A 14,114-nucleotide genomic window follows, 5' to 3' on the forward strand; every position below is an offset into this window, starting at 1 on the left:
AGATGAAACATACAGTGCATCCGGAAAGTATTCATAGCGCTTCACTTTTTCTGTTTTATTATGTTACAGCCTTATTCCAAACTAGATTAAATTAATTTATTTCCTCCATATTCTACACACAATACCCCATAATAACAATGTGAAAAAATATATTTTTTTAATTGTTGCAAATTTATTAAAAATAAAAAAGCTGAAAAATCACATGTACATCAGTATTCACAGCCTTTGCTCTATACATTGTTGATGCACCTTTGGCAGCAATTACAGCCTCAAGTCTTTTTGAATATGATGCCACAAGCTTGGCACACCTGTCTTTGGGAATTTTTGCCCATTCCTCTTTGCAGTACCTCTCAAGCTCTATCAGGTTGGATGGGAAGCGACGGTGTACAGCCATTTTCAGATCTCTCCAGAGATGTTCAATAGAATTTAGGTCTGGGCTCTGGCTGGGCCACTCTGAGTTGTTGTGAAGCCACTCCATTGATATTCTGTAAGGTTCTCCTCTCTCCACAGAAGAACACTGGAGCTCAGACAGAATGACTATTGGGTTATTGATCACCTCCATGACTAAGGCCCTTCTCCCCTGATCACTCAGCTTAGATGCCAGTTCTAGGAAGAGTCCTGGTGGTTCCAAACATCTTCCACTTACGGATGATGGAGGCCACTGTGCTCACTGGAACTTTTAGAGCAGCAGAAATTTTTCTGTAACCTTCCTCAGCCTTGTGCCTCGAGACAATCCTGTCTCGGAGGTCTACAGACAATTCCTTTGTCTTTATGCTTGGTTTGTGCTTTGACATGCACTGTCAACCCTGGGACCTTATATAGACAGGTGTATGCCTTTTCAAATCATGTCCAAACACTGAATTTACCACAAGTGAAGTCCAATTAAGTTGCTGAAACATCTCGAGAATGATCAGTGGAAACAGAATGTACCTGAGCTCAATTTAGAGCTTCACAGCAAAGGCTCTGAATACTTCTGTACATGTGATTTTTCAGGTTTTTTTTTTAAATAAATTTGCAACAATTTCAACAAATCTTTTTTCACATTGTCATTATGAGGTATTGTGTGTAGAATCTTGAGGAAATAAATGAATTTAATCCATTTTGGAATTAGGCTGTAATATAAAAAAATGTGGAAAATGTGAAACGCTATGAATACTTTCCGGATGCACTGTACATGGATTTTGCAGCGTCAATTGTAAAATGAGTCACAGAATACCCTAGATGAATGGCCAAAGTGAGACTATAGGACAGACTAAAGGCTGGCTCACACTGTGATTTTTTATAATCCTGAACGATTGTAGCATGTCAGACTGCATGAACATGGCTCCCATGTCACACTGTAAGATCTCAGCTGTCATAAAGTCAGACTGAACGACAATAAAGACGCGCCAAACATGAAAGAAAATGCCCCCAGAGTTTGATGTCATCCACCCTTGACACTTTCACTATCCCGCAATCTTAAATGATTCCTCACAGCAAACGTAAACAATCTGTAGCGGCAACTTTGCACACAGCGAGTCTCAATAATAAAATTATTTACATTTCCCTGCAATGATTTGAATTGCCGCATGGATTGTGTCATCAAATTCGGAGGTCCTATTGGTTTTTAGATTGACGCTAATCTCAGCAGTTGTCACGCTGCAGGAAAGTGGCAACGGGCACTAAGCTGCTGACAGTAAACATGTCAAACCAACGATCAAAGATCACAGATTTTAGCCTAGGATTTCAGGAATCTTTAGGATTTCCCAAATTTGTCTCAGATGACTATATCGTGGCTGAAATTTCACCATGTGAGCAGGGCTTAAGACCCAATCCAATAAATTCTATTTTACTCCCCTATGCTTATGCCTACCCCTACCCCTTACCCTTGTCCCCTAAAACAAGTGTGAAGCGAGTGTTGCGGGTCAAGCGTTTTCAGTTATTTCATATAGAAGCTGAGCTGTAATGCACTGCGAGAGCATTGGCGCTAATCTTCCATATAAATGAACTAAAAACCTTTATTGAGGCAAAAGTCACAGTTAATAGGTTTCTCAATAGTGAAAATTAAACTATAAAACAAAGCATGACCAAATATTCCTAAGAAACGTATTGAAAAAGTAGTGCTTTTGACAACACTGGAGTAAAAGACCTCCACAGAAACCTCACATGAAGTCCCGATAACCTTTAGTTGATCTGGTGTCAAAGCCTGGTTTCCACCCTCCTGATCTGAAACATAAATATGAAGTAGATCATTCTCCTCCAACACTCCCTTCTCTTCTGAGCTTCATCAGTTCTCACCTCCATCCGTCATTCCTACACGTTCTCCCTGTTTTTCCTGTCCTCCATCATTCAAAGCTGCAGATGTGTCGGCGTGGGCCAAACAGATGAGCAAGCAGCCCTTCATGAGCTTTCCAGTCAGTTTTGAGGAGGTCTTTTGGAAAGCGACGGCGTCTGTGAGTTAGAGAGGAAAGAACAATAGACAATTAATTCAATGTCTAATTCACTCCTGCAATGCATCATCAGATCAGGATCAGTTATGTGGAAACAGCGTTCAACTGTGATCTTAATCTGGGCACATCTAGTAGTTTCGGCAATCGATCAGGGAGGAAATCATCACTCACAGGATAAAAAAAAAAAAAAAAAAACTAGGCCAGAGTAAAGAGAACATGACAATGTTAAGATTAGACAATTTCAATTTTACACAGAATCACATATTCTGAAGATGATTTAATAATATAATTGTATTATTATAATTATTGCTAATTATAAATATTCAGCACCCAGTTTATAGATTTATCTTCAAATACTGAAACTTTATTTTTTCAACTCAAGTTTAAATAATCACATTAAGGTTAAAGCAAAATGTGTACATTATTACAATATAATATAATATATAACACAGTTGTCATACACTTGAAAAATAGATTTACATATATTTTACTTTAACAATTTTTTATAATTATGTTTATTGGATTTTCACAATAATACAGACATAACAATATATTTACAAAAGACATGCAAAGAAAAATATCAACACAAAACAATGGAGAGAAAAAAAAGGAGAGAAAAAGCTCAGATTATATATAAAACATTATATGAAAGCATTATTCATATTTATGCTTATTTTTCAGATAATATTACAGTTACAATTTTCCTTTTAGCATGATAGGGCAAAGACTAGGTTCCAAATAATCTAAATGTGAAGTCCAAACTTTGAAAAAAAAAAAAAAGTTTTGTTTTTTTGTGTAAAACATGGGTAAGATGTTCCAGGGGAGTTAACTCAAAAATGATCTTGTGCCAACCTTTAAGTGATGGAGATTTATCACTAATCCAAATTAGTAAAATATGTTTTTCTGGTGGCAAAGGTTAATATATTATATAATTTATTAGCTGATGAAAAAATGCATCCATTAGGTATACCCAAAATCATTGAAACCGGGTCAAAATCCAGCTGCATGTTAAACATCTTTTCCATTCCCCCCAGCACCAAAGCCTTTGCAGTCTGTTACGTGACCACATACAATGCGTTAAAGTAACTACATCAGTTTTACATTTTAAACACATAGGCGAATTCGAAGGGTTACATAAATGTCTGCGCCATTTGGGACGCAGCTACTTTCACTTCTGGAGTAGATTCACCATCAAGACCAAGTTGTGAATTACTTTAGAAGAGCAGCGCAATCAGACGAGGCATTATTTAGAAGATGATAAGGGCTGCGTCTGAAATTGCCTACTACTCAGTAGGTACTGCATTTGAATTTAAATGTGCTACTCAATTATTAGAAAAGTACGTTCTATGCAGTATGAATGTGAATAGTATGAATGGAATTCGGATGAACTACATCCGCCATTTTGTCATGATCACGTGACCTATATGCGTGAGTTGTGTCGCTTCACTCGCATTCATGAATTCTCTCACGGTGCATCATGGGATAGCGTAGAGTGCATCGGATGCACACTTCAGAATCTCGCCGGAAGTAGTTGGTCACCCAGGTACTTGTTGCAAACTGTTTTGTGAATTTTAACATACTTCTCAGCTCGCATACAGTTTTTAGCATACTAGTATGGAAGTATGGGATTTCAAACGCAGCCAATGTGTGTAACAGCCATAAATGAGGTGTTTCTCATTCTTTTCAATTGCGAATACGCATAAGCTCGGGCAACCTGAAAAAACAATGATTTTATTTGATTCAAATGTTTACAAACTAAACTTATAAGAGAGTTTTGTTTAATATTATTGGTGATTCCAAATATGTAATGTAATCATAAGCTTGGCAAACAGTTTTGGAGAATGTGACGTTTCCCCATTCAGACAGAATTCCCAAACATACTGGCTGATAGACGTTTTAAAGATGGCGGTCAAGTGAAATGACTTGCCTTAAACGAACTTTGACTATAGCAAAGTATTTTAAATGATATGTTGTGTTATTTCTAAATACCATAACTAATACAGTACAGAATAATACGTTTTATTATAATATGATTCAGAAACAAACTAGCATTTACTAGGAATTTTTAATTGAACAGAAATCGCACCTATGACCGCCCCAGATGAATATAGGAAAAAAAATGAAAGAAGAGCAAAAAATAAATAGATAAATAGGAAGAAAACGGAAGAAACAAGATGACAGATGTATCGCAAAGTCATAAATAACGTCGGAAACAGACAAAGACTCATCCGTGCATGGTCTGAGATGACATACACATCCAAAAAAAAAAATCAAACACAAAAGCGTACTGTACGCTGCCAAGATGATCCACCATTGAGAGGGATTACAGCGATTCTGTTACCTATTGTTCATCAAAGGTTAGCCTTTTGTAACTTAGGGGAGTTTTCCATGTTGTCCATTCTCACGTCGGGTGTCAGTTACATCATCGGCACCTGCTAAAGATAATTATAGAAATCCTGCATAGTGCAAAAGTGTTTATTTAACCAGCTTGTGAGGTGACGTCAGTCTCAGAGGTCACCGAGCAGCGCTTGCGGTCACCTGATTGTTATTCTTTCCGGAGTTTATGTGCCCTGAATCCGTCCAATTTAAATACTGCTATCGATCCAATACTATCTGTTCCACTCTAATGCGTTTCAAGAGACTGGAGAACAAGCAAAGCTCAGTCATATTATGGCTTTTGAATAAAAACATGATGTGATTTTAAGCCATGAGGCTTAACTGAGCAACACGTCCAGCATGCCAAGAGCTTTCGAGAAGTGATTTGTTCTGTTGGGAGTCGGTGACAGCTGATTGGATGGTAAGACGGATTGGCCCATAAATGAGACTTTGAGTCACTTATTGTAGATGCTAAATTGACAAATTTATTAATAGATTGAGAAGATGGAAGAGGGGGTCATAAAAATAGCAGCTGCTTTGTCGATGAGAAAAATGTGGTTTGTATGAAGTTGATTTTTTCAAATGTCACGATCCATTGCAGTCATCATTTTTCAAGATCAGCAAGTCTGATGTCAGGTTTTTAGTTATTTGGCTTGGCTAATGGAATGAAGGTTATGGTGGGTTTTTCAGATGTTTTTAAGATGAGTTTTGGGTGATCGAATCAAATGTAGACAAGCGAGACACATTACAGTGTTTATTTTATGTACCTTTTGACCATTTTTTTTTTATTTTTGAGGGAAGTGTCTATGGACTGCTGTATTTATGAGCTTGTTATAAAGTTGGCTGTTTTTTGTGGCTGTTTGTATGCTAGTGAGCATTTTGATGTCAAAATCGATTTGATGTCAAAACCTGGAGGTTTATGTGAGATCCACACATCAGCTTTGTTTCCATCTTTGTTTCTCATTTTGGATATGCGCATAAAAAATGAGTGATGGAAATGCTGAAATGAGCATCAATTTTGAAAATGCACATAAAAATGTATGAGCATAACTGAGTACTATAAACTTTTTATTTGATAAGAAAAGATGCGCATAAACTACAATGGACACACTTTTACTAAACAAATTCCAGTGTGCTCCTTAAAAAACTCATGTGATTTTGACTTTAAAACACTTCTCACTGGCTTTTCATTTGATGCGCTCGAGCTCAACTGCTCTCACTGGCAGAGCTGTGATAAAAACAAAACGCTATAGGGGAATTACCAACCTGCGTCCCACGGGTTCAACCGTGCATACCGGTTGCAATAGCAAAAATGTCGTGTTGTGCGTTAAGATGCCAAAATCGAAAGTCCAAATATAGAAACCTTAAATTTTACCGTACACCACACTGCTTTTAATGCCAACCGCAGACGTCTTAGGCTAACAGCTGTTAGAAGAGCTGAATGGAGTGATGACCTAATTAAAAATGCTTGACTCATTGCAGTTCTCATTTCATATCAGTTAAGTTCACGCTATGCTGAATCATACACATTACTCGTTTTTGGTTGCAGCAATGACTTCAGCAAAAACAGTTAAATATGGTTCATTAAACTGCGGACAATGAATGATACGAATGAAATGTAAAAATGTAAGTTCACATACCCTGTCGTACAGGTGCAGTTCACTGTCAGAATGCAGTTGTTTTGCTTGTTGATGATTACCCAGGCCTTGTACAGTTCCGTCTTCTTTGGCTAGGCAGAACCTCAGTTTTTAGCACTACAAAGTTTTGAATCTGGTAATCATGGAACATTATTTCTTGCACATGACCCCACAGAACAAAATTTTAGGCATCCAAAGACTTGTAGGCCTTTAAATTCTCTCTTGGAATATCACTTGGTGTTTCAATAAGATGTTGTATATTTTGGCCTGAATGCTTGGCCATTTCGTCTTATCCAATATCCATTGGGGTGATGCTATGGCAAATGGACCTGTCAGACGAGCGCCGCTCACTTTAATGTTAATTTTGCCGAATAACTGTGTTTATCACTGGGTGACGAGCTGTTATAATACGCTGAAAGGTTTATGTAAATAATATATATAATATTTAATCAATATAACTTATCACTAATACAACAAACTCTGTACCGCATCGGATGTCATTCCCTCGCTGTAAATGCTAGTGCTCCCGTTTTTTTTTTGCAACCTCGCTGCGCGCGCATCCTCAATGTTTACAAACCAGTAATTCACTTTTAGGCTGTTTTTTTAAAAGGAGGAGGAGCTACTCTATGTCCCACCATATCTTCAGGTTTCAGTTGAGATTACGTCAAACATCAAATAAAAAAAATGCACATTTCAAATCACTTCACGGGACCTTTCAAATCTTCTTTAATGTACTACTGAAGAAGAAAAAAAGTCAGCTGCATTAATATTAACAGTTGTTCAAAAAAGTCAAAAACGCAGATCTCTTGATTCTGCACTCACGGTGTGGGGAGTCTGAAGGGTTATTGTTCTCTTGTAATCCAAATATAGGCTTTAACAGTACGGTGTGCAGTCTGCAGCATGCGGCGTGATCTCTGAGGCCGCTGGGTGCTGGATGCTTTTAGTGAGGTGTTGTTGATGAGGAACAGAAGAGCAGAGGCATAGACTGACCTCCAGCATAACTGAACATACAGATTTAAAAAGAAATAATTCAACAAGGAGAATTAAACTGCGTTAACATGACAGCTGTAAGGCAAGCTGTTATAATACACAATCAATAAAGAACTGTATCTATTTTTATGCTATTAGTAGTTACTTTTATTAGTACTTAGTGGTATCTTAGTACTAGAACCTTTTTTATAAGCAAATTATTGTTCAGGTACAATCTGACTTTTTATTAATACTAGTACTTACTCATTAAATAATAGATGTTTTCTTTAGATACTTTTTCCTTAGTTACTTCCTAACCCATTAGATACTAGTACTCATTCTTTATATACTAGTACCTATATTAGTACTTTATTGTTAATTAATAGTAATTATTTCAGTAGCGATTATTGGAGGTTCTATTACAGCAACACATTTGGCTTCACTTAATTTTATTCCTTGTTACAGTGTAACTATTCATTAAACTACTAAGAAATATTAATCAATTATGTGAACTTACTATATAGTTCGGTTTAGCACAGAGATGCCCAAAGTAGAGCCCGCGGGCCAATGTTGGCCCATTGTAAACTTTGATTTGGCCTACCATCCCATCTTAAAAGAAAGTGAGAATGATGGAGAGGGTTTGAGATGTTTTATTGCTGAGCTACCAGAAAGGCTAACCGAAATTAAATGTTTTAATTAAATGTTTAAATGAATCTGATTTTTAAAAATGTAAATACTGTCACTTAACGGATAGAGGAATATGCAGAAGACATCGGTGAGCAAATCGAGGCAAAAACTAGTGTAACTCCATTCTGTTATAAATTAGATTGGTTTTGGTTTTCTTTAGTAAGTTCATTATAAAATGTAAAAAAAATAAAAATAATAAAAATAATAAAAAAAAGCATTATACTGTATTAGTTAATATAAAGCAATGCTTTCTAGATGTCTTTGAATTTTATTAAATAAATCTGGAAATTCCCCATTGCAGCTATATTTACATCCAGCCCACTAGCCTCAGTCAAGTTTGATTTTTGGCCCTTCATAAGGAACAGCGTCAAACTCTCAGCCCCATAGACGCTGCATTAGAAACACCTTATATAATCAGTAACTCACTTTTTGTATTTTGACGCAAAGATGATAAAATGCATTCATAAATAATTCACATATAAATGTTCATACATTAAAAAAAAACTAAATATTAAAAACTTTCAAGGATTTAAGAGTATGATGACCGTTAAACACATCATAACATGTGAAAAGGGTCCATTTCCACTAAACAACATCACTACAATACACATACAATACACACACATCACATAACATTTTCCAGAGAGAAAGCTTTATAGTACAGTTTGTAATAACGATACCAAACAAAACAAAAAAAAGGTAGATCGTTGCTGTTTGCCTGCTATTCTCTGTCTGATGATGCAATCCTTGGTATGCGATTATATACAGTTGAAGTCAAAATTATTAGCCCCCCTGAATTATTCGCCCCCATTTTTTCCCTCCAATTTCTGTTTAATGGCGAGAAGATTTTTGTTTAACACACTTCTAAACATAATAGTTTTAATAACTCATTTCTAATAACTGATTTACTTTATCTTTGCCATGATGACAGTAAATAATATTTGACTAGATATTTTTCAAGACACTTCTATACAGCTTAAAGTGACATTTAAAGGCTTAACTAGGTTGATTAGGTTAACTAGGCAGGTTAGAGTAATTAGGCAAGTTATTGTATAAGGATGGTTTGCTCTGTAGACTATTAGAAAAATATATAGCTTAAAGAGGCTAATAATTTTGACCTTAAATTTTTTTTTATTAAAAACTGCTTTATTCTAGCAGAAATAAAATAAAAAAAGAGTTTATCTAAAAGAAAAAATATGATCAGACATACTGTGAAAATTTCCTTGCTCTGTTAAACATCATTTGGGAATTATTTAAAAAAGAAAAAAAAAAATCAAAGAGGGTTTAATAATTCTGATTTCAACTGTATATTTTGACAGAACATCATTACACAATAACTTGCCTAATTCTCCCTAACCTGCCTATAACCTAATTGCCCTAGTTAAGCCTTTAAATGTCACTTTAAGCTGTATAGAAGTGTCTTGAAAAATATCTAGTCAAATATTATGTACTGTCATCATGGCAGTTATTAGAAATAAGTTATTACAGCAATTTTGTTTAGAAATGTGTTGAACAAACCTTCTATCCGTTAAACAGGAATTGGGGAAAAATAATAATAATCCTGGGGGGCTATTAATTCTGACTTCAACTGTAATTAAATTTGGACCACTTAATTTAAAGAATGCTATCAGGGTGTAAAGGACTTTCAACAGCATAAATTTTTTTTTCTAACACAATCTCCTACTGCACCTTAAACTGTCCATTCTTTAAAAATAGATGAGCGTAATCCATCAAATGCCCGTTTCTGTCAGTTTCAGCTGTGCCATGTCAGTGGCACTGTCATGACAGCAAGAAAAGCTCTGAAGGTTTTCTAATACGGCCTCTCCGTTCCATTATACCACATCAGACACATTCACACATTCCAGAGATTGTGTTAATACGGCAGTGCCGTCACCTGCTTCTCTGCTGTCTTCAAGACGAGTGACACGACTGTCCAGCGAAACCAACTGCTGGATCTGCCTTCAATCCCAGAGTTCCTCACAGCTGCAGCGGATTAGAGAGAGTCCTCGCTTCTCTTCGCTCTTATCTGTGGACTTCAGCACAATGATTACATCCGTCACAGAAACATGCAGGACATGGCATTTATGAGGTACAAGTAAACAATTTTAAATTAATGATAAAAATAGGATGAGAATGTTAAACTGATATATCCTATATATGAAACTCCTATATACAGCCTTAAAGGAACACTCCACCTTTTAATTTTGGAAATAGCCATTTCATAAGTCACCTCATCAAGCTAAACACTTGAGTTTTACCATTTTTTAAATACATTCAGCAGATCTCTGTGTCTGGCTGGTGCACTTTTAATGTTACTGTAAACTGTAAACTTTATTGTCGCCATTTGGGGTGATTTGTTCTGCATCATACTAGATTTACAACACATACAGTATATCATACCACACACTTAAGAGAAGATTAAACAACATTAATAGTACTAGAAAACAGCAACTACCTCTTCCCATTAAAATTCAGCAAACCAATCGCACAAGAAACAAATGAAAGGGACCCTCTATCAAGATCCTGAGGGAAGTATTTGAGATGTATCAAAACGAAGATGGGATATATCAGATGTAATCTGAAGGGCTTTCTTTAACACCTGGCTTTCATACAAACAGGATAACCCTGGCACTTTTACCCCTAATAGTTTGCTGCAGGTATTTAAAAACTTAGACAGCGAGTTCTTCTGTTTTACTTTTTAGCAAACCAACAAATCAATGAAAAGGTTCAAGTGGATACTATAGGCTTTATAAAATGCCACCATCAGAGTCCTATCAATATTAGTCCCGGACAATAAAGTCTTGCCTGCCCTAGTTTTTCTGTATTCTCATTGAAATTTAATTTATTATCAATAATAGTACCTAGGTACTTTACACTAATTCAATCTGGTGGTTATCAACCATAGTACCTAAAACTAATTTACTTTAGCTTAGCATCAATCATTGAATCCGATTAGACCATTAGCATTTCACTCAAAAAAGTAAAAAAGTGTTTTGATTATTTTACTATTTAAAGCTTGACTCTATTTCAGCATGGAAGGAAAATAAAAAGTTCCTGTTTTCTAGGTCAATGTAGGAGCTATACTCTCATTCTGGGATAATAATTGAACTTTGTTGCCGTACCATGGCTGTAGCAGGTGCAATGTTATTACACAGTGCCAGAAAATATCCTCAAGCTAGGTGACAGCACTATAACATTATTGTGCCTGCTGTAGACTTGGTACTTCAGCAAAGGTCCATGAGTGAAATGCTAATGGTCTAATCCGATTCAATAATTTATGCTAAGCTAAGATACATGTGCTCCCGCCAGACCAGAGATTGGCTGAACGGTTTCAGAAATAGTTTAACTCTGTTTGCCTCTAGGTGGAGTGATCCTTTAATAGTATTCAAAATAAAATGTTGAATATACAGCATAAACACAAAAATAAAGTTTGATACTGGACATTGAGGATACTAACGGTTACATTTTTACAAGCTAATTTAAAGAAAATAACTAATCCTGAATGTGAAATACCCCATTTAGGATTATTTTTAAAAGCATTTTGAATTACAAAGACAATGGATGTCATCATAATTCACCTTAATAGAGTACAACTAGGTCATGTTATACAAGGTCATGTTATACAATGGGTTACTGTATACAATTTTGTGTCCTCATAACCACATAAACAAGCACACACACACACACACACACATACACACAAAAAGTCATGTCATTAAATCGCAGTCTTTAATAATAAAACACCTTTCATACAAAAGTATATGTACAGTGTCACAGCAATTTATGGAAACAATTCATTTTATTTATCATCTTAAATACATCAACAGTCAATCAAGCAAAATCTACAAGAGGCAGAAAAATCAAGAGTTTCAGGTCAGGATCATGTACAATCCAACCATTACCAGTCTTTCCTGACAACACTGTGATCTTTTCTTAGAAGTGATCGTTACATTCATGATGGTATCCCTATGGAAGAGGAGCTAAGTCATCCAAAAATAAGTGCTGAATACTGCATGGGGAAAACACACACAAATATGGCTCTTAAAAACAGTGCAAGGCCATGATTATTGGAAATTAGAGAGAATAAAACAACACATATGAATGGTGTAAGACGTAAAAACAAAGAGACATTGCAAATCCTCCTTAACAGTATACAGTGCACATCATGTGTGTTTTGGTTTTTTTGATATTGGAATAACTGTACATTAAGAACGTTTATGTCATGTCTACACTGGAAATGACTGATGTCGCACGGTTCCCATTTTAAAAGCAAAGTGGTAGAATATTTTGACTTGCTTTGGGTATTTTAAGATAAAATAAGAAATGGTATACACAATGTTAGTGCTTATTAATTCTGGTTGTCTGGAAATGATGATTTAAAGGTTTAAAAGTTAGCTTGAGATCATGAGTGTAAATGTCAGATTTCATTTAAATGTAGCAAACTATTTGTAATCAATTTATAGTTTCCTGATTTTGGTCCCACTTTAGATTAAGTGGCCTTAATTAATATGTACTTACATTGAGACTAATAATTTGTTACAATGTACTTATTGTGTAAATACATGTTTTAACATTGTACTTAAGATTGAGTTCCTGCATGTAAATACATCTGTAATTAATTTATTACACCTTAACCCACCCTTAAACCTTCCCACATCACAAAACCTGTCTCTAACCTTACCTGTATCCCACCTCAATAGCACAAAAAAAGTTCTGCAATACATCATGAACACATTAAGTACATTGTATTTATATTTTGATGTAAGTACATAGTAGTTAAGGACACTTAATTTAAAGCGGGACCGAATATTGTTGTCCTGAATATCCTGAAATTATCCTCTTAAAGTCAAGTGCTATTTTGCTGTTTGCGCCTGGATTTTGCCCACCCAAATTCAAAAGCTTCCCAAATCCACATGCAGAGGAGTAAATGCAAAGGTTTGGTATCATTTTAAAGAAAACCCTGTGAATTTTCATAAAACACAATTAAAAGTGATTCAAATAATTGTATATGTTGTGGGTGTCATAATAAACTCTTCCTAAAGGCACTTTTTTTTTTGTAAACTTAAATTTGAAAGTGTACCTTTTAGGTTCTGTGTGGTTTAGCTGGCTGTAATTAATTTTGGTGGTTCCTGCACATGTTAGTAATCATAGGAAAAAAGAAAAATGTCTCTACCATAATATGTGCAAAAGTTATTCTATTCCAACTGATGAGAGAACGGAACCATATATGGGGGTACTGGATCAGTACAGACCTATAAAATTTAAAGAATGAGGAAGTAAATGTCGTGACGGACCCAGAATCGGGTACGCAGAGTTTATAATTTGTTTGTACCAAGCTTAAAATAGATTTATGAAAGGAAATTATGAAAATTTCAATATAGATTGGCATTTTGTGGAAAAAGAAGCCAAATGTGACAATAAAATAAGACAAAAATCTCCACAATATTTCAGAAGGCTTTACATTTAGGGTTCCACTTTGTATTGAGTGTCATTAACTACTCTGTACTTACATCAAAATATTAATACAATTAGTCATGGGACGATAACCGTTTTCAAGGTATACCGCAATTTGGAAAAGTTGGAAAATGTTCTGTAATACCGTTCCTAAGGTATGTGTACGATTTTTTTATTTACATTTTTTGTTTTTTTTAGGACAACAGTATCTCTAGCAGAAAAAATATCCAAAGATTCCATTTTAAATTGTAAAGAAATCTGCGTTTTTGAAAGGAATGAAGACAGCAGAAGTCAATGATTCATTTGAATTATTCAGCCTGACATGTTTACTCTTCCTATATATTACAAATGTTTAAAAAAATAAAATATGTTGTGTTCAAAGGGGAAAAAAGTTTTAGTTTTTACCCTGACATTTAAAAAAATATATACTTTTAGAGCAGAGCAGTAATCACAATACCATGATACTGTGAAACCATGATATTTTTATTCAAGGTTATCATACCGTCAGAATCTCATACCATGCCTAAATACAATGTACTTAATGTGTTCATGATGTACTGCA

Source organism: Danio aesculapii, chromosome 10 (genome assembly GCF_903798145.1).
Source record: "Danio aesculapii chromosome 10, fDanAes4.1, whole genome shotgun sequence".
Classification (NCBI taxonomy): domain Eukaryota; kingdom Metazoa; phylum Chordata; class Actinopteri; order Cypriniformes; family Danionidae; genus Danio; species Danio aesculapii.